We start from the raw sequence: 27,089 nt of genomic DNA, 5'->3' as shown, positions 1-27,089 counted from the left end.
ACCAAACATGGCAGTTTACCTATAACACCCCTATTTGAATAGCCTAGTATATTTCACTATTCTGGTGACCGGTGTCGGTCCGAACAATTAAGAGGATTAGAATCACACTTAAGACAACTAGATAAACCCTAAACTTAAATAATTAGTAATTGTCAATTAATTAAGTATAAATAAGAAAAACAGAACATAAGAAGTTAAATGAGCTGAGAGTCACAGCGATGGGTGACCTTCTCGGGAAGGATTGTGAGGTCGATTTAAACTCAAATTTTGAACTGTAAAATGTGACACCACGGTCCTTAGGACTAGTGCGAACACAGTGGAGAAGAGAAAATCACGAAAAAGAATTTTTAAGCCAGTCAAATAATTAGGTCAGGGATCTGAAAGAAATATTGAATTATTTTCAAACCAGGTTGAACCAGCGAGGGGCAATTTGGTCAATTGACCCTGAGAGCTGACTCCTGACCTAACTATCAAATAAAATCAGAGAAAAGAAAATTTTGGGATCAAGAATTAAATTAAAGAACTAAAGAAAAATAAATAAAAAAAAAAAGAAAAAGGAAAAGTAAAAAGTGATGACATCATGCATGACCTCATGCATGATGCAATAATTATTATAATTAAAATTTATTTAATTTAAATTTGCGGTCTTCCTAAAGACATAAAAAAGAAAAGAATAAAAAAGAAAGGAAAAACACTCATCTTCTCAAGTTAGCCGTCTCCCATCTCTCTCTCCCTCTCCATTTCTAAACCTCCATGGAAGCTTGCACTCAAGCTTTTAAACCCACCAATTAAACCCTAATTTCCCTAAATTATCAACTTAAACCTCATCCTTGCATCTTTAAAAGTATAGAGGAGCAAGAAATAGAAAGCAAATTGGAGAAAAGGGGAGTTAAAAATTACTACACAAAGGTTAGTGATAACCTCTAATTTATTTCTTTAAATTTCATGCAAATATACTTAAACAAACTTAGAAATTGTGTAAAATGAAACAAAATGATATGTTAAGGAACCCTATGAATTTTAGCCAGCCTAGGGTTGATGGGAATTAGAGTGTTTGATGAAGTTATAATATGATTTGGAGTTTAGGTAATGTTGAATATGTGATTAGTGTAATGATTTGATTAGGAATTAATCAATGGCATGAACTAAAGTTTTGGCACCTAGGGTTTTGGAAGACAAAAATGTGAGAAATTGTTAAATGATGTGTTTGACCTAGTTTGAGCTGAGAAATGGTCATTTGTGACCAATTGGAGTATGTTAGAAGTGTTGGAACCAAATGCAAATTCGAATTGCTTAGGGTCATGCTAAAGGCAGCAGGACCAAGGTCCCTTTCAGGGACCAAAACTGAAAATTTATGAGTCCAATTGGTGTGAGGCCAATTTGGAATGAAAATAGACACAAAATAGAACATTTTTCATTTAGGAATCATGCCAAAAAAGTGAGCAAAACCTAGTGAACAAATTGACCAAATTCGGAATTGGCAATCTGACCTGTACTAAAAATAACCAAATGAACAGGCCATAACTTGGGCTAGACAGGTCTAAACGACCTGAAATTTTACCAGTGCAAAGTTGAGATATAGACCTAAAACTTTCATGCAGAAAACAAACCCAAATTATTCTCTTAGCCAAGTCATTTAGTCACCCAAATTTGGTGACCTAAAACTGTCAGAACCAGAATTTGCCCAGAAATTTGGGTTAAGTCCAATCCGGCAGCCATGATTCAAATGGCTATAACTTGAGCTACAAAACTTCAATTGGAGTGATTCAAAAAGGAGAATAAATTTAAGACAATAGAGAACATTTTCTATGAAGAAAAGTTTGCCAAATTCTAACAGTAAAATGACTAATGGAACAGTGCAACATAAGACACCCAAAACTGAAAATTTACAAATTTGCCTAAAAGACTTAGAATTTGAGTAAACAACCAAAATCAACAAATTTAGTAACCAAAATGTGGTATGTGGGTGAAGTTGGAATTCCCATACCTATTAAGCCTTAGAAAGTCAAAAAATTGACTTAAATAGTATCGTGAATAGTAACCCCGAAACACAAATTTTAAAGAACGTCAAGTTTAACATATTAGAGCTAGGTAAAAGTGAATTTAAATTTATTTTTGGATTTATGCTAAGTTATGATACTGAAACACTGTGAAGTGTGTTTCAGTGGAAAAGAATACTGGGAAGGAACCCGAGGTGTCGAGTCAAGGCCAAAAGGCAACTCATATAAGGTTTGTACACAACGTAGAATTTCTGTAAATTTTCTTCTGCATATGGTTTTGAATAAATTAAAATATTAAATTTTGACATCATTGTAATGAAATATTTATTATGCTTTTGATTTAAATTGTTAAAAGTTATTTGTGTATATTTGAGATGGAATAAATGTTTAGCAAATTGTTAAGATAAGTTTTGAAACCACAGTGTCATGACTAGTGTGACTTGACTAGTGGGGGAAATCAGTTTTGAATTTTGATTCCTTCTCTGGCTGAAGTGTTGAGGTGTGTGCCAGTAGAAGAAGAAAAAGAATGGGTTCCCATATATTTGAGCTAGCTAGCCTTGTGATGTGACTTCTCCTTAGCCTCTGGCTATTGAGATTATATTTGTTTCGAATGGCATGATATAACTGTGTGTTTTTATGAAATGTGTTTGAGACTTTTGAAATGAAATTGTTTAGATTAAAATTTTATAAGTCATGTTTTGAATGTATTGCTCATATTCAATTTAAATTTTGAATAAATGTGATTTAAATTCCGCATAAAGTTTATTTGAGTATGTTGTGCACCACTGAGTCCTAGTACTCGTGATGGTATTATTCTTTGTCATGAGATATAGAGACTAGAGGAGCAGCAGATTGAGCTACTGAGGATTGAGGAGCTACCTGCTTTGAAGTTATCGGGTATATTTTATACCCTGATTGTAAAAATTTATTTTGATGTATGTAATGTATGTAGATGTATGGACATATAAAACTGGTTATGAGCAGTTGTATAAAGCTTGTAATAAATTTTGGTTTGGATTTCTCTTAATGTAAATTTTTGTAATGATGTATATAAATTATTTTATCTTTAATGAAATATGAATGAAAGTATTTTGTTTTAATCTGAATAGAATTGATTAATAGTATTTTGATAATTATTGAATTTTGAAAATTGATAAATGACGTTGAAATTGATTGGGATGGTTGTGAATTTGAAGAAATTGATGAGACAAATTATTGGAAGTGCTTTTTACAGGAATTTAAAGAACTGGTTTCTCAAAATACAGACGGCACTCTGTTGAAATTTCTATAAAATTTGCGAAAAAATAAATGGAGCAAAAATTTTACTAGTTTTAAAACTTTGAATAAATGATTTTAATATCTATTTAGAAATGCTCACCACTTATAAAGTAAGAAAATTGTTTTAAAATCCCTTGTAGGGTACTTAATGAGTTATCGATAGGTGAAGTTCGGTAGTCCATTAGGTATACTACGGGATCATGTTATGCCTTACAGAGAGATAAGGTGTGACATTACCAAAGTTTCAAGACCCATTTTCAAACCTTTAATTCAAGTACTAACATGCACATCCTTGGATATTAACTTACTACATCTTCCATTTGAGTTAATCAACCTTAATTTCCATCCATTAGAGGTAAGAAAAACTCAAACACTACAAACCTTCATGGCTGCCGAAAATGGCTCAATTCCAATACTCAATAATTTATCAAATTTTCTTCACCAAACAACATCCCTTAACTCAAGCATCACTTTTACTAAAGGAAGGAAGAGAATTGGACACTAACTTATTTTTGTAGCTTGCTCAATCCTCACTAAAATTCCTTCTTTTTGCTCCAAGTATGCTGCCCAAGGTGTGTAGACAAGTTTAGTGAAGGAGCCTAGTGAAAAAGATGGCAAAATCAATGGTGCGTGGTGATGGAGGGAGTTCGGCCATGGTGGACTTCCATGGAGGTTCAATTCGGCCAAAGCTTTAAAGGTTGAAGATGACCTTTTTTCTATCCACTAAAACCATATTTATGTCTCTTATGATGTAGTTAGTGGAGCACTATCATTAGTTTTATTGTTTATTTATTCAAAGTTTCATTATTTACACATTTATCTCAATTCTTTCACTATTTACATAATGCATCTCATTTTAGTTTTTCATGACATTTTCAAAGTGTAATATCATTTATTTTTAATGGACATTGAGGTTAAAAGGCAACTCTAGGTACCAAATGACCAAAATGCCCCACTTCGGGTTATATTCCCGAATTTTCGATAACACTGATTTTTGTCATTTTCTCAATTTCTCGTTTTTCTCTGTACTAATTAATTAATTTTTCTTTGAAATTTCTAATGTCACTTATACTTCAATAAGTCTTTAATTATATCTCAAAACTAAATTCTGAGGGTTCCCTATAGTCCTGGGGTCTGCTAGTGCCTGCGCCGTAACTTTCCCGTGCGATCACCCATCGTTGCGGTGCTGGCTCGTTTAACTTAGTTTCATTTCATTGCTATTATTTTTTCTTTGTTTTTCTTATATTTTCCTTTCTTGTATTTCATTCTTTTATGTCTCCTCACTAACATTTAAATTTAGTTCTAGGCATCCTAGATGTCCAGACAGACACTTGTCACCAGAATAGTAGAACGCACTACCGAACATAGGGGTGTTACACTATCTTAAACCTAACATATTTTGAACACAAACAAGAAGTGTTGAGCACACATAAAGTTCATGTGAAGTCATATGAACACATAGCATACAGCATGTAGCATACAAGATGTAACAAATAGGGACTTAACCCTACTGGATATGTATTTCCCTAACTGTACTGGTGAACATACTTCTTTTTCATACCTATCCTCTCCCTTTACTAGTAAAAGGTCTACTCTTCTAACCTAGAGCTCTGATACTAACTTTACAATGACCAAGCTTAGGGGCCATTAAGGGTGTTAGTGTTAGAGTCAGCTTAAGGCTCCTGGAACCCATAGCAAGCCTAAAGACTTGCTATACATGAACGTATCCCTGCGTCTCACAATCCAAGCATACTCTAAACCATTACACTTTAGTTTTCTCATTCATAACTTAACATAAAAAGGGCTCAAAATTTGAACATTTACATACATGAAATCACTAAAGTGCAATTAGATCATATATACATACTTACATGAGGAGTCAGCTTAGATTTCAGACATACATAATTACATCACTTATCTATAAGATAAAACATCTGCCAAAACTTGAATACCAACACAGTAACTATTACTTTTTATATTACATGTCCACTAATAATGCAACATACACAAAAACACTATGCAGCTACTCCAACTGCTTAAGCTCCAAAGGACTCTTCTATTCTTGCACTCCTCCACCTAAGGTTAGGGGAAAGGGGTGAGTTTATACAAGCTTAGTGAGTAAGCTAACTAGTAACATTTAATTATAACATTCATTTCATACATATACAATGCATCATTCAAATGAGTTTTCACATCATAAACATTTCACATTAGATGGATTTGCCACTAATGATTCTTCAATCTAATATGCCCGGCTCATACAAAGGCTCGTTATAACTTTTGCTTAATATTTCCAATGTGCCTAGCTCTTATAGAGGCTTCTCAGGACTTTCACTTAAAAAATGACATGTGTCATGCACCAAAGGGCATTGTAAAGATCTCCCTTTGGATTTTATGGATCTATAACATACATAACATAACATAGTCATAATCATGGGCGAAATCAGTGAGTCATCCATAATCCATCATACACCAATAACAATTATGTAAAAATACAACATATTCATACTCTAGGTACATACATCCCAGTAAATAATGAAATGATGTATATGGATGGTCATGAATCACATTTAAAGAATTTACATTTATTAGGGTTAGAGTTATACACCTCTTGTAGCCTATCAAACACTTAACACGAATGGTAGCTAGCCTTAGATCTTTGGCTTCCCAAATCCCTTAAGTCTAATCCTAGAATCATCAGAATCTAATGAGCTATTCATAGCTCTAGAACTCTATACACGTATCAAACTTCTTATTCTAGGCCCTTAGGAACCATAAAACTAGGTTTTAAAACCTTGGAATCAAAGGAGAAATAAAGCTGGCAGAACTAAGTTTGGCTGCTAGAGTCTTGGACTTCGTTTGCCGAACCTTAGACATCGGGTGCCTATTTCGAGCAGTAGCCACTGTAACTGCGAAACCTAAAATTTCTCCAAATTTTCTTAAGAACCTACATGCTTTGACAACCAAAACAATGGTCTTTGGCAGCTGAACCTAGGAATTTCCAGAATTCCCAAGTTCAAACTAGTAGAAATTCTCTTCCCAAACTCCGAAAACATACCCCAAAGCTCCAAAGTACAAACCATCTATACACATCCGTAATGCCTAAAACAACTCGAATCCATGCTCGAAGCTCACATGTAATAACTAAAAACTAGGATTTAAGGTTCCAACAACTTCCATTATTAGATAAATAAGAAATCCTTACACAACAAGAAATTAAAAATATAGTGACTAAAATTACTGACTAAATATAGGGTTAATTAATTGGTAATTTTCGTTACCAACCAAATTTATATTAATTAGTGTTTAAGTTATCGCTATTAATTATCAACTAACTATTTAGTCGGTAATTGCTGACTCAATTACTAACTAAAAATTTATTGGTAATTACCGACTAACATTTAGTCGGTACATTATATATATTGGTCATAGGCAATAAGGTCAATTCTATTATTTACCAACTAAAATTTAATCGATACGTACTGACTAAATGAGTTAGCCAGTAAAATATAAATTATAATTTAATTTTAAAAATGTGCCGACTAAAATATTTGGTCTGTAATTTTTTTCATTATTTAAAATTGAATAGTGATGTAACAGTTTGTAGGTAAAATTAGTCAGTAATTTATAGATATTAGTATGTGAGGAGGGTAAATAGCTACTATTTACCGACTACAATTTAATTGGTAATTACTGATTAAATAGGTTTAGTCAGTAAATTATCAATTTATATTTTAAATTTTAAAAAAAAATTACCGACTCAAGGAGTAGTCGGTAATATTTTTAATTATTTTAAAATGATTTACCAATAAAAAAGAAATAATAGGTAATTATGTATTTATTTTAATTTGAAAAAATGTACCTACTCATATTTTAGTCAATATTTTTAATTTTTAGAATTTTAAAATATTTTATAATTAAATCGAAAGTTAAAAATTAATAAGAAAATACTAATAATACATAACAACAAATAATAATAATAATAATAATAATAATAATAATAATAATAATAATAATAATAATAATAATAATAATAATAATAATAATAATAATAATAATAATAATTGTAACACCCTCCCCGTAGCAACTCCGTACAGTCTACTGTTCCGGTGACCGGTGTCGGTCCGGACAGCTAGAACGTCCGGAAAAATATTTAAACTAAAGTCAGGAACCATAATTAACTCAAATATTAATAAGAAAAATTTAGTAAAAATTTTAGAAATAAAATACAACCAAGTCAAACGAGCCGGTGCCCAAGCGATGGGTAACCAGAGGTAAGTTACGGTTCTCGCAACGAGGAACCCTATACCTGGGGGAAAAATTATAAAATAATTTTTGGGACTCCAGAGAAGGGTTATTGAGGTTCCCATGGCATTAGAATGCCAAGAAAATACTTAGAAAAAATTTTCAATCGGTACAGACAATTTTGGCCCGTTGAGCCAAACGGAGGGCATTTTGGTCATTTCGCTTTCAGAGGTGATTTTTGGCCGACTTGTCCAGTTAAGTAAATAATTATTATGATCTAAAATGTGAATAAATGTTGTTGAAAATTGAATTGAAAATGATTAGAAAAGAAAAGGAAAGAAAAATCCATAAAAAGCAATTTATGACATCTTTATGATGTCACTTACAAGTCCCCACCAATTGCATTCAAACAAGCTTTTTTAAAACACTTAAAAGAGACTAAAAAATGGACTAAAGGGAAAGAAAAACGTGAGCAGCAGCCATTCTTCTTCTTCTTCACCAAAACGTGACTTTCCCCTCCCTCCATTGATGAGCTTGGCAAGCTCATGAAGCCCTAAACTCCCACCATATTTCCTCAAGTTCTCAACACAAAAATTTATTCTAGAAGCTTGCTAAGGTGTTTGGGAGCAAAAGGGAGAAGAGAAATTAAAGTTGGCAAGCTTGGAGATTCTTCAAGTTGAGGTTAGTGCATTTATATCTTAAAAACTCATTATTCTCATGGTTTGGGACTTGAAACTAGTAAGGATTGTGATTTAAATTAACAAAAACTTATGTGTATAACATCTTGAATTTTGGATGCCCTAGCTATGGAATAGGGGGAAGTGTTTTGATGAGCTTAGAGTGGAATAGAAACCATGTTGAAGTGATAAACATATGAGCAATGCATTGGTAGCTACTAAGATACATGGCATAAACCATGAATTTGAATTAGGGTTTGGAAAGGTGAAAATGTGACTTGGCTTAGGAAATTATTAGAGAGCATTTTAATGGTCAATTAGTGACCATTTTAGGTAATTTGACCAACAAATGGACAGAAAAATGAGATTGCAAAGTGAGGATTGCAGTGCCCTAGGGCAAGACATAGGGACTGAAAATTCAGTCCCTTTGCACTGCCATAACTTGGGCTGTGTTAGTCCAATTGATGTTTGGCCAATTGGACATGAAACTAGGCTTATAATGGCACATTTTTGCTGAAGAAACCATGCCGAAAATACCAAAGTAAGAGGACCAAAACTTGGCCCCAATATGGATACCCTGCAAACAGCCCCTGCAGAATGACCAAATGAACAGTAACTGTTCATTTGGCCATAACTCACTGTAGATTTGGTCAATTGAGCTGAAATTTTTACAGAAACAAGTTAAGACATAGAAAAACAACTTTCATGAAGAAACCTAGCCCAAATTACGACCAGAACCTAACTCAAATGGCAGTCACAGTTACTGTTCAAACCTGCAACTCTGCAGATTTTCATTTGAGCAGTAATGTTTGGATGGCTATAACTCTCTCTAGAAAACTCGGATTTAGGCGATTCTTAAACCGATGGAAACCTAAGGCATGGTAGAACATTTCATATGAAGAAAGTTAGACCAAATTATGAACTTAACTTGGTCAAATTACTGACCAAAGTTGGACCAAAATCTGCCAAAACCCAAAATCTCAGCAGGAACAGTACACGTGAACAGTAAACTTATTTTAGCCATAACTTGAGCTACAAAACTCCAAATGGAGTGATTCAAAAAAAGAAATTCAACTAGACAAAATAAGGAACGTTTTCTATGCAGGAAGTTTTATCAAATTCCAACAGTAAATCGACCAATGAAACCGTGCAACTTCGGAGTACCAAAACCGAAAATTGGCAATTTTGCCAAAATGACCTAAGCTTTGAGAAAGTGACCAAAACCAACAAGTTTTAAATGAAAAATGTAGTATGTTTGAAGTTCCAAAGTCAATGTACATATTTTCTATGCAAAAGTCAACATTTTAGTTGACTAATGAAGTGAATAGTGACATGAAAACTTGAAATAAGCTTGGAAATGGATTTGGTAATTAATTCCAACAAGTTTTAAATGCAAAATGTGGTACATTGGGAGTGTTAAAACCAATGCACCTATGATATATGCAAAAGTCAACTTTTTGTTGACTATTGAAGTGAATAGTGACATAAAAACTTGAAATTCAAAAATTGAAGAATTCAAAAGTATCAAATGCCCTAGTAGGCCTAATGTGATTGGTTTGGATAGGTTGGCATGCCAATAGGGTTCTGATAGCTGTACTGCGTATGATATATGGCTTCATTGCCATTCTGTGATGTGATAGCCTATGGCTATACTGATTATGATGTTTTACTTGGCTTTATGCCTTATTGCTTATATGGCTTATTAGCCATTCTGTTTGCACACCGGGAGACACATTGTGACCGATGGTGTGACGGCGAGGTACAGTACCCGGTGCTAGTTTACCCGTTTATCCATCCGGTCAATTTGTATAGGTTACTTGGGCATGGAAAAGTATAAGCGTAATTGAACTGATTGTTAAAGAAAATACGAAAACTAAATATCAGGAATGATTACGATAGAATACAAAGAAACTTAAAAGTCATGAAGAAGTTAATATCATAAAACAAGATTAGCCCTCGGCTAAACACTAAGTTGGTAATTATTTAGTTCTCATGAACACAATGGCTAAGAAATTATGATTTTTATTTGCATATTATTTCTTTCTATTTTATTATTTGCACCACTAAGCTTTATGTTTAGCGCGTCGCTTTTGCAATGCGTAGGTACTGAAGATTGGACAGAGGGCGATGACCCACAGTTCGGTAAGGCGGTTCACGATTACGCATAGTGTCTGTGTCACCTCACCGTCAGTGATGCATTGGTAGGACGCTAGATGTCATTTTGGTATTTTGTAATTGATTTTATTTTCTCATATGTATTTGAAACTTATGTAATGTATTTTGATATTCATGTAAATAATGAAAAGTGTGGTTGTAAATGGAAAAGTGAATGTTTATCTATGATATATGCATGGTATCATATGAGATGGATGAATGATTGAGAAATGAATGGTTGACAAATGTTGAGAACTGAAATTGAGAAATATTGATGAGATTTTGATATTGGAGTTTGGAAATGATTGAATGTGAATATTGGAAGTATTTTTCACAGGTTCCGAAGAACTGTTTTCTCCATTTTTAGCCGGTACTCTGCCGGATTTTCCATAAAATTTTTGGAACCTCAAATAAATTACAAATTCAATAAATGAATTATATTTCATAAGTTATATTCAAAAGGAAGAATAAAAATGAATTAAGATAAAATAGAGTGTTCGGCACACTGAGTGGCATAACTTGCTCGGCTACACTGTAGTCGGGTAAGGGGTGTCACAATAATAATAATAATAATAATAATAATAATAATAATAATAATAATAATAATAATAAATAAAATAAAATAATTACTACGTATAACAAATTAATATAAAATTTATAGCAATAAAGTAAAATATACTAAAGTCTAATAAGTCAAATATAAAATCCAAAACCCTCAATTTTGTGGAGGTAGAGGAAGAGGTGTTGGTAGGTCTATGACTAATCTCATCATTTCCTCCATCATTGAGCTTCTTACGTGTTCCATATGCGTCTCCATTTCTAACTTCATTTGATCCATTTGTTCTGTCATAGCTTGCCTCTCAACCTCAGGCTATTTCTCTAATTCTTGTACTCACTATTGTAAGGCAGCATTTTGATAATTGCATGATATAGACGCCCTACTAGAAGATGCTCCAACTAACGGGTAAAAAGTAGATTATTCAGATCCAAGGCTATACACCTTCCATCTCTTCTCCCCGCCTCCGACTACATCCAAATAAAGTTAGTTCTCATCGATGTTATCAGGTGTGGTTTGTGTTAGCTGTAACGCCCTCACTTTAAGTTGTCCATACATTCTATTGTTTCGATGACTAATGTTTGTTCGGATAGTTAGAATGTCTAGAACTACACTCAAACTAGAGTGAGGAGGCATAAATTGGGTGAATAAAGACTAAGAAAAATCAAGGAAAAATAAAACAAGCAAAGTGCAACTCGGTTAAACGAGCCGGAGTCATAGCGATGGGTGATTGTAGTTGGAAGCGACTGCGAAGACAGTTGCTGACCCCAAATCTATGAGAAACCCTAGGGAAATAATTTTTAGGACCTAATTAAAGGTTTATTGAGGACTAAATGATTTTAAAAATGTCAAAAAAAAGTTTAAGAAAATTAGTTAATCAGTACAGACAAAAAATAACCGATGGGCCTAGTGAAGGGCATTTTGGTTATTTTAACCCCAGAGTTGAATTTTGACCTAAATGTCAATTAAAATGAGAGGGATTAAAACACATCAAATAAATTAAATTATAAAAAATACAATGGAAAATGGGAAAAGAAAAGAAAAGAAAAGAAATAAGATTTATGGCATGGGCATGATGTCATAATGACATCATTTAATTTAATCAACCAATGAGAATTTAACAAGCATATACGAGGGATAAAGAAGACATAAAAATGGGTTAAATTAATTAAAAAGAACTTATCTTCTTCCTTCCTCTTTGTTATGGCCGAACCACTCCCTTCCAAATCTCCATTGAAGATCTTCCATTCAAGCTTCCAACCCCATCAATTCTCTCCATAAAATCTTATAGTCCCTTCATTAAAACTCACTTCTAAGCCTTGGGGAATATACTAGTAGCAATAAGAAGTGGAAATTTTGAAGTTTAATAAGTCCAAGAAGTGCTCACAAGAGGTTAGTGCACTAAATAATTTCTTTTCCTTCTTTAATCTTTGTAAGCATGCTAAATCAAGTAGAAATTGCATGAAATAAAAAGAAAACCATGAGTTAATAGAACCTCTATATTTTGGCAGCCATGAGAAAGTTTGAGAATTGTTGGTTTATGATGAAATTAAGTGGTTTATTTATGTTATTGATGAGTACAGATGATGGATAAAGTGATGAGTATGAGTTTGGTATGTGTATGCCATGAGTTGGAAATTTGAAGTTAGGGCTTTCGTGAAAATTTGGGAATTTTATATATGGCTTGAAATTAATGATGTTGAGATGAATTGCTGATTAATTGAAGTACTATGAATGTGAAAAGAAGTTTAGCAGTTAGGAGGATTTGAAATTAGGAGTGCAATTTCTCTTACAAGAAATTCAGACCTATGAGTCCAATGAGATTTTTGAACCATAATTAGAGTTGTGTTCCTCCAATTGGTATGAGGCCAATTAAAGATGAAACTAGGGTCATAATGCCCCATTTTTCATGAAGAAACCATGGCCAAAAACTATCCCTAACCTGGCCTAAAATTGACTTGAATCCGGGTAATACTAATTTGGACCTGGAAAATTGACCAAATGAATAGTAAATGTTCAAATGGCCATAACTCACACTAGGAAGGTCAGAATGATCTGATTCTTGAACTATTAGAAAGGGTAAACACAGGAGCACATTTTTCATGAAGAACATAGAACTCAGATCTAACTCTAAGCAAGTCAAATTGTTAGTACAAATTAGATCAACAAAACTATCCAGAACCAATCTGCCCATAATTTGTTGGACTTAGGCTCACCCGACCAGTTTTGACAAAAATGCCATAACTTGGCCTAAAAAATTGCAAAAGCAATGAAACTAGTGCTAAAAGTTTTATAAGACATAGATCTATAATATTGATGTTTTTCCTAGAACCTAGAACCTAAGGGAACTAAGTCAAATTGTTAGAACAAGTTAGTACACTAGATCCTGGAATTTGCCTCAACTACCACCTAACCCTAGAAATAGAATTTATATCATAACTTTCACTAGGAAATCCCAAATTGGATGAGACAAACTGTTCTGGAAACCTAAGAGATAGGCCTTCAACTTTGATCTAGAAACTATTCTCAAAATTTGAGTGTAAGAACTGTAACACCCTCCCAGTAGCAACTCCGTACATTCTACTGCTCCGGTGACCAGTGTCGGTCCAGACAGCTAGAACGTCCGGAAAAATATTGAAACTAAAGTGAGGAACCATAATTAACTCAAATATTAATAAGAAAAATTTAGTAAAATTTTTAGAAATAAAATTCAACCAAGTTAAATGAGCCGGCGCCCTAGCGATGGGTAACCTAGTGAGAAGTTGCGGTTCTCGCAACTAGGAGCCCTAGACCCGGGGGAAAAATTATAAAATAATTTTTGGGACTCCAGAGAAGGGTCACTGAGGTTCCTATAGCATTAGAATGCCAAGAAAATATTTAGAAAAAATTTTCAATCAGTACAGACAATTTTGGCCCGTTAAGCCAAACGGAGGGCATTTTGGTCATTTCACCTTCAGAGGTGATTTTTGGCCGACTTGTCCAGTTAAGTAAATAATTATCATGACATAAAATGTGAATAAATATCACAAAAAATTGAATTGAAAATGAGTATAAAAGAAAAGAAAAAAAATGAATTAAATGGGAATTTATGACATCACATGATGTCATTAATGTGCCTTCACCCACTCAAGTGTTGACACATGGCATAAATGTGTTTAAAAGAGACAAATGGGCTGAAAATTGAGAGAAAAAAAAATCAGATTTCCATTTCTTCTTCTTCCTTGCCGTGAACCATTCTTCCCTAACCTCTATGGACAAGCTTTTTCAAGCTTGATTTTCCCTAGCTTCCACACCCTAAAAGCCCTAGTTGTCTTCACAAAAAATTCACCCCACACTTTGAGGAAGCTTTGGGCAGCAAAATTTTGAAGAAAAATTAAAGTTTTGGTTGCCTTGGATTTGAGCTAAAAGAGGTTAGTGACCTAAACCTTGAATTTCTCTTTAATTTCATGTTTAAGAACTATATAGGTGAGCAAATGACAAAGGAATTTGATGAAAGACATTGGTATGCTAACCCTAAATTTTGGCAGCCATGGTTAGGGTAATATGGTGCAAATTTTTGGGGAGCTAACATGCATATATGGCTGCCCTTAAAGTGTAACTTATAAGTGAATTGATAAATGCAATGATAATGCATGTTTTTGAATTGTTGAGTTAGGGTTTGGGTTGAAGAATGAGATTTTGATCTTGTGATAATGGAATTAGGCTTTAATGGTCAATTAGTGACCATTTGGTTTGGTTTGAACCAAAAATGAAGTGAATTGGGTTGTGGGATTTGAGGTTGGAGTGGCTGCCTTGTGTGACCTGCAGGTGTGGCTGTGAGTCCAGCCTGTTTGGACAGCCATAACTTGAATTGTAGAGGTTCAATTGGTGTTTGGCCAATTGGAAATGAAATTAGACCCATAATGGCATAACTTTGATGAAGAAACCATGCCCAGAAAACCAAACCAACTTGACCAAAAGTTTACCATAATCCGGGTGACCTGCAATCTGCCTAGGCAAAATGACCAAATAAACAGTATTTGGTCATTTGGCCATAACTCAATGTAGCAAGGTCCAATTGACCTGAAATTTTACCAGCAACAAGGTAACATATAGACCAACAACTTTCATGAAGAAACTTGACCCAAATTATGACCATAACTTAATCAAATTGCCAACCAAACTTAGGTTACCAAATCTGGTAGAACCAGTTTTACCCAGATTTTTGGAATCTGCTCAATCCGGCCAGTTATGGTTTTTAGGCCATAACTTGAGCTAAAAAACTCCAAATGGAGTGATTCAAAAAAAGAAATTCAACTAGACAAAATTAGGAACAACTTTCATGTTTACCATTTTTCCAAATTCCCACTGCAACAATAACTAATGGAATAGTAAACCCAAGGCTTGAAAATTGAAAATTCTGTCCAATTCACATTTAGCTTAGAAATGGTATTGGCAACCAATACCAACAAGTTTAAAATGCAAAATGTGGTATGTTGATGATATTTAAACTAAATTACCTATTGTCAATGCAAAATTCAACATTTTGGTTGACTAATGAAATGAATAGTGGTCATAAAAATTTCAATTTCAAAGAATCAAACAAATTAAAAGTGTTAAATGCCCTAGTAGGCCTAATGTGATTGGTTTGGATAGGTTAGCATGCCAATAGGGTTCTGTTAGTAGTACTGCATATGGCTTTATGCCATTATGTATTTCATGGCTTCCCATGCCATTCTGTGACATAATAGCCTTTGGCTATGATAATGAGTTATTATACTCGGATTTAATCCCCGATAATTATCACAGCTTATTAGCTGTTCTGTTGCACACCGGGAGACACAATGTGACCAATGGTGTGATGGTCCTAGGTACTTAGTACCTAGTACCAGTTTACCCGCTTATCCAGTCCAGTCAACTACTATAGGTTACTAGGGCAGTATTAATAAATCTTACCAAACTTCAATTGAATAATGTTACAATAACCATTTGAGACTTAGTTCACCAAAAAATGTAAACATACATTTGAGACTTAGTTCACCGAAAAATGTAAACATACATTTTGTACACATGTTTTATTTTATTTTATTTTATTTTATTTTATATGGTCACCACTAAGCAGAATTGCTTAGCGCGTCGCTTTTGCCACGCTCAGGTACTAGAGACATAGCTGGGGAGTCCAGCAGACCTCACACAGAGTGAGCCTTCATATCTGCACTCAGAGTTCAGAGTCACCTCACATTGCAGTGCATTTGGTAGGACCCTAGGCCATTTTGATATTTTGATATTTTGTATTTTGTAACCTTCTGTAATGTATATTATAAATTCATGTAATTAGGCTTTTGATGTAAATATCTATGAAACATGTTCAGTTATAAATTGAGCATTTTTTTTATTAACTTGATTGTGTTTTGAATTGAATTAAATTTTTGAGATACTGAAGTGAATTGAGAAATTGTTGAGAATATATTGGAGGTTGATTGAGAATAATGTGATGATATTATTGGAAGTGTTTTTAACAGGTTCAGAAGAACTGTTTTTCCAATTTATAGCCGGCACTCTGCCGGATTTTCTATAAAATTTGCCAAAAAATTTAGATTTATCAAAAATTATAGATAAGTGAATTAAAAGAGATTAATTGAAATTGAAACATGAATTGGTGTTCCGACACACTGAGTGGCATAACTTGCTCGGCTACACTGTAGACGGGTAAGGGGTGTCACATTTAGTGGTATCATAGCATCGGTTTAGGCATTTCTGGGTCTAGATAGAGTACATACCATTGCATTGCATTTGTAAGTGTTGAGGTGACACTGATGCAGATCTGTTTGTTTTCTTATTTTAAATATGTTATGGATCCTGCTTCGCAAAGAGCAGTTGATGAAGAGGTGGAGAGTCATGCTCCACCAAGGGCTGAGTCTGGGGGCAGGAGAGAATCTGCTCCACCAGCAGCTGAGGCACCTGCCCAACCTCAGTTTGCGCTATTTCAGCAAATGACTGAATTCTACCGGCAAATGATGGGGGCAATTCCACCACCACAACCACAGCCACAACCTCCACCAGCACCACAAAAATCTCATCTGGAGAAATTGCGAAAACATGGGGCTGTAGACTTCTTTGGGAAGAGGGAGGATGATCCCATGGCTGCAGAAAATTGGTTGGACAGAACCATCAGAGTACTGAAACAGCTAAACTGCACCCCCGAGCAGAACCTGGTGGGTGCTGTGTCCCTACTTCAGGATGATGCATATCAGTGGTGGGACACAGTGACCAGTGAGGTGCAACCTGAACGGATCACTTGGGAATTCTTCCTCACAGAGTTTAGGAAGAAATATATTAGCAAAGTGTATTTAGAGGAGCGAAGAAGGGAATTTATCAGTCTGAGACAGAGACAGTTGTCAGTAGCTGAGTATGAGCGTGAATTTGTCAGACTGAGTAGATATGGGAGGGAGATAGTCCCTACAGAGGCAGAGAGGTGCAGACGGTTTGAGGAAGGGCTCAATGACAACATCAAAGTCATGATCACAGCACTGGAGATTACGGATTTTGCTAAACTGGTAGATGCAGCATCAAAAGTGGAAAGGGTCAGAATCAATGAACAAAATAGAAGGGAAAGACAACAGAAGAGGGGTCCGGGTCAGTCCAGTGCATTTTCTGCTCCCAGTAAGAAGAGTAAGGGTCCTCCTGCTCAGAGTTCAGGACCACCACAGGGTCAGGGTCAGTCTCAGGGGCCCAGACCGCAGTTCACACCTAGGAGAGGCCAGCCCACACCATCAATGGGCAGCTCTCCAGGGACGGTGTTTAGGGGACCAGCCCCTGCATCTTCTGCTTGTCAGTACTGTCAGAAGTGGCATAAGGGGGAGTGTTGGCGAGTGACCGGTGCATGCTTACGGTGTGGATCGACAGAACATCAGATCAAGAATTGTCCAAAGAGGACTACTACTGTTGCTCCAACACAAACTGACAGACCTGCTCCTGCACCACAAAGGGGTAGGAAACCTGGTAAACCTGAGACAGCTGGTCCATCACTGAGGCCTGCATCTGAGTCAGCTGAGAGGCCAGACACTAGAATACCAGCCAGGGCCTATGCCATCAGAGCTCAGGAGGAGCAAGATGCCCCGGATGTCATCAGGGGTACTTTTTCCCTCTACAACACTTCTGTACATGCATTGGTGGATCCAGGATCCACTCATTCCTATATTTGCATCAAACTACCCGTAGAGAGGGGAGTTCTAGTAGAGGAAAGTGATCAAAACATTCTGGTCACAAATCCACTAGGCCACAGTGTGGTAGTGAATAAGGTGTATAAAGGGTGTCCGCTGAGGATTCAGGGGTATGAATTCTTGGCAGACCTAATTGAGTTGCCCTTCCACGAGTTTGACGTGATTTTGGGTATGGACTGGTTGTCACGTCATCAGGCAATAGTTGATTGCAATTTGAAAAGGATTTCTCTGAAAACTTCTGAGGGTAATGAGATCACTGTTGTGGGTGAAAGGACAGATTTCCTGTCCAATGTTATCTCAGCCACAGTTGCAAGAAAATTGATGAGAAAAGGCTGTGAAGCTTACCTAGCACACGTGGTTGATACTAGGCAAGCTAAGCCAAACCTGAGTGATATACCCACAGTAAGAGACTTCCCATATGTATTTCCTGAAGAGTTGCCTGGTTTACCACCAGAAAATTTGAGTTTGCTATTGAGGTAATGCCGGGTACAGCACCCATTTCCATTGCTCCTTACAGGATGGCACCCACTGAATTGAGGGAGTTGAAAACTCAGTTGCAAGAGTTGCTTGATAAGGGGTTCATACGCCCCAGTGTGTCACCATGGGGAGCTCCGGTGCTATTTGTGAAGAAAAAGGATGGAACCTTGAGATTGTGTATTGATTACTGGCAGTTGAATAAAGTAACTGTGAAGAATAAATATCCATTGCCCAAAATCGACGATCTGTTTGATCAGTTGAAAGGAGCCGGTGTATTTTCAAAAATTGATCTCAGATCAGAGTATCATCAGCTGAGGGTAAAGGATGCAGATGTGTCAAAAACTGCATTCAGAACTCGGTATGGGCACTATGAATTTCTAGTGATGCCGTTTGGGTTAACAAATGCACCAGTAGCATTTATGGACCTTATGAACCGTATCTTCCATCCATACTTAGATCGGTTTGTAGTGGTCTTTATTGATGACATTCTGGTGTATTCGAAGACCAGGGAAGAACATGATGAACATTTGAGGATTGTTCTGCAAACCATACGAGAAAAGAAGCCGTATGCTAAACTGTCCAAATGTGACTTCTGGATGAGTGAAATCTCCTTCCTTGGACACATAGTATCAGCTGAGGGGATTAGAGTAGATCCCAAAAAGATAGAAGCAGTGATGGAATGGAAGCCTCCTAGTGAAGGAACGGAAGCGTGAAAAACACAAGTTTATACCATTGAATTCAAAAATTTTCACCTAGGGTCACATGCATCATGCAAGATTTATTTTTATCTATTTGATTTCAATGATAAACAACACATTAAAACTCTTTTAATATGTTTTTTGATCTGTATTTTCCATTTAAGATTTTAAAATTAATCAGATTAATTTTAGAACCCTAGATTAAATCAAGAACGATTACACTAACCTCTTGATGTGCTGCAGCGTGTCTGCGCCTTTGAGATTCATCTTTAGGACACCAGATGTTGTCCCTCTAGCTTGTCCACACCAAGAACACCTATGGCAGCCCTTGAACAGCCTCTAAAGCTTTTTCTATTAATTAGAAATTCAAGTTCTGCCTTTTAAGAGATTAGTGATGTAAACAGGACACTAGAAACAATTTCTAGTGTTCTTAATTCAAGAGATTGATGGCTAATCTTTTTGAATTGATGAGAGATGAAGAGAAATAGCTGGAGAGGCTCAAAGTGGCGTGAAAAATGAGAGGAGAGGCTGCTGGTTATTTTTTCTTTTCATAACCACACTTAAATAGCTAGGTTAACACATTAAACCCTTGCCACATGTCACCCTTTGATTAGCTCTAGGTTTAAGTGACCCAATCAAATTGTGCCAAGTGTCAAACCTATATTTAATCTTGATTTTAATCATCTTACATGATTAAAAAACATTTGCCAAGCTTATGTGTTATGCCATGTGTCACCATCTCATGATGCCACGTGTCACACTGCAAAATGACCAAAATTCCCTTGTGTCTTAATTTTGAGTTCTCAACCCAAAATAATTATTTTTCTTCTTCTAATTAATTTATATCAAATATAAATTAATTAATTAATCTCTATTAATTAATTTCTCATCAATTAAATTCATATTTAAACACTTTAAATATAAATTTAATTTATACTACACATCCAATAATCTAGATTTGGTTTCAAGTCATGCTAGGGACTTTGCAATTTAATTGCAAACCAAATCTATTTAATTAATCAATTAAACTCTTTAATTAATTAATTAAATCATATTTAAATAGGTGATAACTTGTGTATGTGTGTGACTTACTAGGCTCATCACTAATTGGCAATGAGAAATGATATCAACTCTTAATATCATCAGAACTCTTTCTTACCATAAATGATTTCTCTAAATCATTTTATGAACCTCATAGACCATGGTTAACACCTAGCATAGCATGCCATGGCCACCCAATTTGTAATAAGGTTTACCTTAAATGAACCTATAATCATATGTTACCATGCACTAGAATCTCTCTGTTACAAAATCCCAACTCAAGCTGGAGTCATGGTTTATGTCAAACTCCATATGCTATGAATATTATGTTCTCTTTTAATTCCAGTTCTTGATTAAAAGATTTTTCTCATCAGAAACTCTTTTCTGAATAAATCTATCTGTCCTGGCCAGGAACTTGAAACATTACGAACAATTAAATGAACATAGGATTTTATCTCTATTTACTTAGAGGAACAGATTCCATCTTGATCAACACCTACCTCCATATATAACTAGCAGGAGCCAACACATGCCCATATACCCATACATAGTACAAGTATGAAAGCAGATCAAACTCAAACTACCTATATACAAGATAACTATGCTATCTCGTGTCTAAAGATTATATGCATCGATATGATTTATGACAAAACATTGACAAGAGTAAACTCCATGTGCTTGTCATAAGTGTCACTGGTTCGACCTACTTATCATTTATAAGTGCCTATCATATTTGTTATATGGCATGAGACTCACCATTCCATCTTATTTATATCTCATATAAATAACTTGGGAACAAATATGAATACAATCTTTCTGGATAAGTCATGTCCTTATTATGAAGTATCCTCGATTGTGAACCTATTTATGATACTTTGTACTAGAAATATTGTCACTCATATTCTTAACAACTTAAGAATAATATTTCTAACAAAATATCAATGGACCTTTTCTATTACACATAAATATATTATGTAAACGGAAAAGTGGAAATGCCTTTTATTATTAAAAATATGTACAAGATACATACTAAATGATATGCTCTAGGGCATACTACTAACAATCTCCCACTAGCACTAGAGCCATTCATTACAATATCTTAGACCTATCTTCTCAAGATGTCGGTCTAACTGAGTCTGTGACATAGGCTTAGTGAATGGATCACCGGATTTTCACCGATGCTATTTTCTGCATGGCTACATCGCCTCGCCCAACTATTTCTCTGATAATGTGGTAGTGCCTTTCTATGTGTTTGGATTTTGGGTGAGACCTTAGTTCCTTAGCCTGCATGACTGCTCCATTGTTGTCACAGTGTAGTGGAACTGCTGACTTAATGGAAGGAACTACTGTAAGTTTTGTCACGAACTTCTTTATCCAAACAGCTTCCATTGCAAGATTCGATGCAAGAATATACTCACCTCTGTAGTGGAATCTGCAATCGTGCTCGCTTGGAACTCTTCCAACCGATCAACCTCCATTACAAATGAACACATGTCCAGAGGTAGACTTTCTATCATCGATATCCGATTGGAAATCGAATCGTGATAACCATCCAATTGCAAGTCTCCACCTCCATAAATCAAGAATAAATCCTTAGTTCTTCTCAAGTACTTAAGGATATTCTTGACAGCTATCCAGTGTTCCAAACCTGGATTGGATTGATACTTGCTAGTCAAACTAACAGCATATGCGATATCTGGCCTAGTACACAACATTGCATACATTAAACTTCCAATAGCTGAAGCATATGGAATCCTGGCCATCTTATCTCTTTCTTCAGGTGTCTTTGGAGACATCTCTTTAGAAAGATGGATACCATGTCTCACTGGTAACAATCCTCTCTTGGAATCAAGCATGTTAAACCTCTTTAACACCTTTTCCAAGTATAGACTTTGGGATAAACCAATTATTCTTTTCGCTCTATCTCTATAGATGCGAATCCTAAGAATATAGGTTGCCTCCCCTAAGTCTTTCATGGAGAATTTATTTGAAAACTATACCTTTATAGTTGTCAACATACCTGTGTCATTACCTATCAACAGTATGTCATCCACATATAAGACAAGGAAAATGATAGCACTATCACCAACCTTCTTATATACACATGGCTCATCCTCATTTTTGATAAAACCAAAGGATTTAATGGCTTCATCAAAACGGATGTTCCAACTCCTCGAAGCTTATTTCAACCCATAAATGGATCGCTTTAGCTTGCATACCTTGGAACCATCTTGGGATTCAAATCCCTTAGGTTGTTCCATGAAAATGTTTTCTTCAATGTATCCATTGAGAAAAGCTGTTTTGACATCCATCTGCCAAATCTCATAATCATAGTATGCAACTATTGCTAGTAAAATTCTAATTGATTTAAGCATGGCAACAGGCGAGAAAGTCTCCTCATAGTCGATTCCTTGCCTTTGGCGAAACCCTTTCGCTACTAGCCTTGCCTTATAGGTCTCTACCTTTCCATCATAACCAATTTTCTTCTTGAAAACCCATTTGTTCCCTATAGGTACAATACCTTCAGGTGGGTCAACAAGATCCCAAACTTGATTCTTATACATGGAATCAATCTCGGATTTCATAGCATCAATCCATTTTGAAGAGTCTATATCTGATATAGCTTCTTCATAGGTAAGTGGATCATCTCCATGATCTACTTCTTCATGAGTAGACAACTCTTGTTCTTCTTCATGAAGAAAACCATATCTCACTGGTGGGTGAGATACCCTGGTTGTTCTACGAGGAACAGCTGTAGATGTTTCATCAATGGGTATAGGTTGACTAGATGGATCTATATCCATCTGATCTGTTGGTTGGTCAGACTATTTGCCTTCCTTTGCCTCCTTCTTGAGCAAACTGTTGTTCAAGAAATATGGCATCTCTACTTATCACAACCTTTTGTGAAGTAGGCAAATAAAAATAATATCCAAAACTATCTTTTGGATATCCAACAAATCGACCTTTTCTGATCTGGTCTCCAATTTATCAGTGTTCAGCTTTTTGATATAAGCTGGACAACCCCAAATCTTAACATGCTTAAGACTTGGTTTTCTTCCATGCCATATCTCATAAGGTGTGGAAGAAACTGATTTTGATGGAATCCTATTCAGAATATACAAAGCTGATTCTAATGCAAATCCCCAAAAGAAGATTGGCATATCAGTATAGCTCATCATACTACGTACCATATCCAATAGGGTACGATTTCTCCTTTCAGATACACCATTCAGCTGTGGCGTTCCTGGAGGAGTCAGCTGAGAAACAATGCCATGCTCTCTCAAGTATTCATCAAATTCAGTACTCAAATATTCACCTCCACGATCTGATCGAAGAGCTTTAATACTTTTTCCTGTTTGATTTTCTACTTCAGATTTAAATTCCTTAAACTTTTCAAAGGATTCATGTTTGTATTTCATCAAATACAAATACCCAAATCTTGATTTATCATCAGTAAAGGTAATAAAATAATGAAAGCCCCCTCTAGCCATTTCTTTAAATGGACCACATACATCACTATGTATTAGTTCCAAAATATTTTCAGCTCTTAGCCCTTGTCCAACAAAGGGTGATCTAGTCATTTTGCCTTGAAGGCAAGATTCACAAGTTGGAGTAGGCTCAGAGCCCAATGAGAATAGAATCCCCATTTTCTCCAGTTTTGCAATCTTATCTTCTGTAACATGACATAACCTTAAGTGCCAAATATATTTTGAACTTGAGTTGGTTTTCACCATGGCATTGCATTCTTTTAGATTGCTATACTCTGGCTAGTGGAAACACTTTCTTACTGGCAACGGAAACAATTTCCTGTTGGCAGTGGAAACACTTTCCTTTGCCTCCATCAGCTTTAGTCTTCCTTTTATGTTTAGCTATTTTCTTGGAAGGGCCAGGAATCTGAGGTTTCTTTTTCTTATTGCCCTTCTTCTTATTGGACTTTCCAGTAGAAGAAGATGCAACCAAAGCTACCTCTTTTCCTTTATTGCCTGGCATATTCTTTTGGGCAATAACCAACATGTTGAGTAATTCAGCTAAGGTGCATTCCTGTTTAGTCATATGGAAATTTGTCACAAAATTCCCAAAATACTCAGGAAGGGACTGCAGGATCAAATCCGTTTGTAGTTGGAAATCCATGTTGAAGTCAAGATGTTCCAACTGCTCAATCAACCGAATCATATTGGGGACATGATCCCCAACATTCTGTCCCTCAGACATCCTCATACGGAATAGCTGTCTAGATATCTCATACCTAGCATTCCTGCTGTGCTCACCATACAACTCTTGTAGGTGAAGGAGGATCTCACTCGCACTCTGCATGTTCTCATGTTGCTTCTGTAACTCATTACTCATGGAAGCAAGCATGTAACACTTAGCTCTCATATCATGCTCCTTCCACTTGTCCAAAGTTTCATGTTCCTCTTGTGTGGCCTCTGGAGGTAAGGGACCAGGAACATTTGAATCTAGAACATATCCTATATGTTCAAGGTTCAGGACAAGTTTCAAATTTCTTAGCCAATCGCATGATTAGGTCCTGTCAACTGTTGTGATCAAGTATGCTTGCAAGGATATTGGATGGTGGTGGTTGTTTTGTGCTCATTTTTATCAGAAAATTAACTGCAGAAAATAACCAGATTAATTAGTAAATGTATCATGTAATTAACCAAAATGATTATGGTCTTTTAATCAAATTGGTCCTCCCACTAACTTAGCGAATCCTACACTTCCAAAGTAGAAAACGGAAATCCTAGTTGGATGGATTTCTAGTGGGTGATTGAATTCTTATAATTCTATTGATCATCCTCAGGTACATCCATTATTGGAATTACAATAAACTATAAGTGAGCAACTTCTTGCCCATCACATCTCATGTGAGGTTCAATCCTTTACCTAGCCCCTAATGCTCAAAATCTCAGGTACATCCATTATTGACTTATCTTGCATTAGTTAAGTTGATCCCATTGAGCAAGTAATTATGCAAATAATTTTAATGTCCTCAGGTACATCCAATATTGGACACCAAACCATTTACATATTTACAATATCTCATGCTTAACAATTATTCTTAAGAAAATCTCTTAAATAAATTGCATCTTATGCAACTATTTAAAATTTCTTAAAATAATTGCCCCAATGGAGGGCCTATGTTATAATTACTTTAATTATAGCATTTCCAACTTAATCATTTGTTTGGAAGATTTTATAGCCATCCTAATTACTATTAAGGTCTCACTTTGCACATTATCCATTTAGCATGCATATATCATATAATTGCATACATTCCCATACATCTCATGCATTCATGGATAAGCAGTAAATATGGTATGATCATGGACTTTCTAAGGGATTCAATTCTGAGCCACCAAGAATTGAATCAGGGCATTCCTAGGTGTATTTCATTCATTCATTTTACAAGAGTTGCTGAAGGAGTACATAATCAACACTTGATCTTGAATTCCTCCCACTGGTCCCACCAATGCTCTTGACCTCCTTGAACTTCTTGCAATCCAATATTACATAGTAATCCTTGGCATACCAAGGCGAATTTACAAGAACTTAAATAAATGAAATTACAACCCAAAAAATTATTACAAACTTAATAAGACATGCCCAAAATAAATTAAAATAAATTAATTAATTTACAATCCCAAAGAAACATAAAAGAAATAAATCCAATCACATTGGTCTTTTATAGTCCATGATCATCCATCATGCATATCACTATTTAACAATTAAATAAAACATACATACTTAAATTAAATTGAATATCTCATATTCAACTTAAAAATCCAGATTTGAATATGATTCAAATAAATTTAAAAATTCATATTTGAATCTCATTCAAACAAATTTAAAAATTCAGATTTGAATCACATTCAAACAACTTCAAAAATTCAGATTTGAATTACATTCAAACATTTTTAAAAAAATCAGATTTGAATCACATTCAAATATTTTTTTAAAAATCAGATCTGAATTTTATTGAATCAATTTTAAAAAATCAGATTTAAATATGATTCAAACAACTTTAAAAATTCAGATTTGAATCACATTCAAACAACTTTTAAAATTTAGATTTGAATCACATTCAAACAATTTTAAAATTCTGATTTGAATCATAATTTAATTGTGTGATTAAAATTACTAATTAAACACTGTAATTAGTCAAAGAATAGGCCTTAGATCATACAACAATTGCAGAATTAAAAGCCAAACCTTGAACCACCCATTGAACCATTGCTGCCGCCACCAATGGTGGCTTCACCATGTGTGCCGCCACACCTCTTGATCCAACCAGCAATGAATCTCTTGATCTCATGATCAAACACACAATTAAATTATATAATCAACAATCTAAATGGCAAATATAGTGGCTCTGATACCAATTGAAGGAACGGAAGCGTGAAAAACACAAGTTTATACCATTGAATTCAAAAATTTTCACCTAGGGTCACATGCATCATGCAATATTTATTTTTATCTATTTGATTTCAATGATAAACAACATATTAAAACTCTTTTAATATGTTTTTTGATCTGTATTTTCCATTTAAGATTTTAAAATTAATCAGATTAATTTTAGAACCCTAGATTAAATCAAGAACGATTACACTAACCTCTTGATGTGCTGCAGCGTGTCTGCGCCTTTGAGATTCATCTTCAGGACACCAGATGTTGTCCCTCTAGCTTGTCCACACCAAGAACACCTATGGTAGCCCTTGAACAGCCTCTAAAGCTTTTTCTATTAATTAGAAATTCAAGTTCTG

The sequence above is a fragment of the Hevea brasiliensis genome, chromosome 1 (genome assembly GCF_030052815.1).
Source record: "Hevea brasiliensis isolate MT/VB/25A 57/8 chromosome 1, ASM3005281v1, whole genome shotgun sequence".
NCBI lineage: Eukaryota > Viridiplantae > Streptophyta > Magnoliopsida > Malpighiales > Euphorbiaceae > Hevea > Hevea brasiliensis.
The sequence above is the reverse complement of the archived record's forward strand: the minus strand, read 5'-3'. Positions refer to the sequence as shown.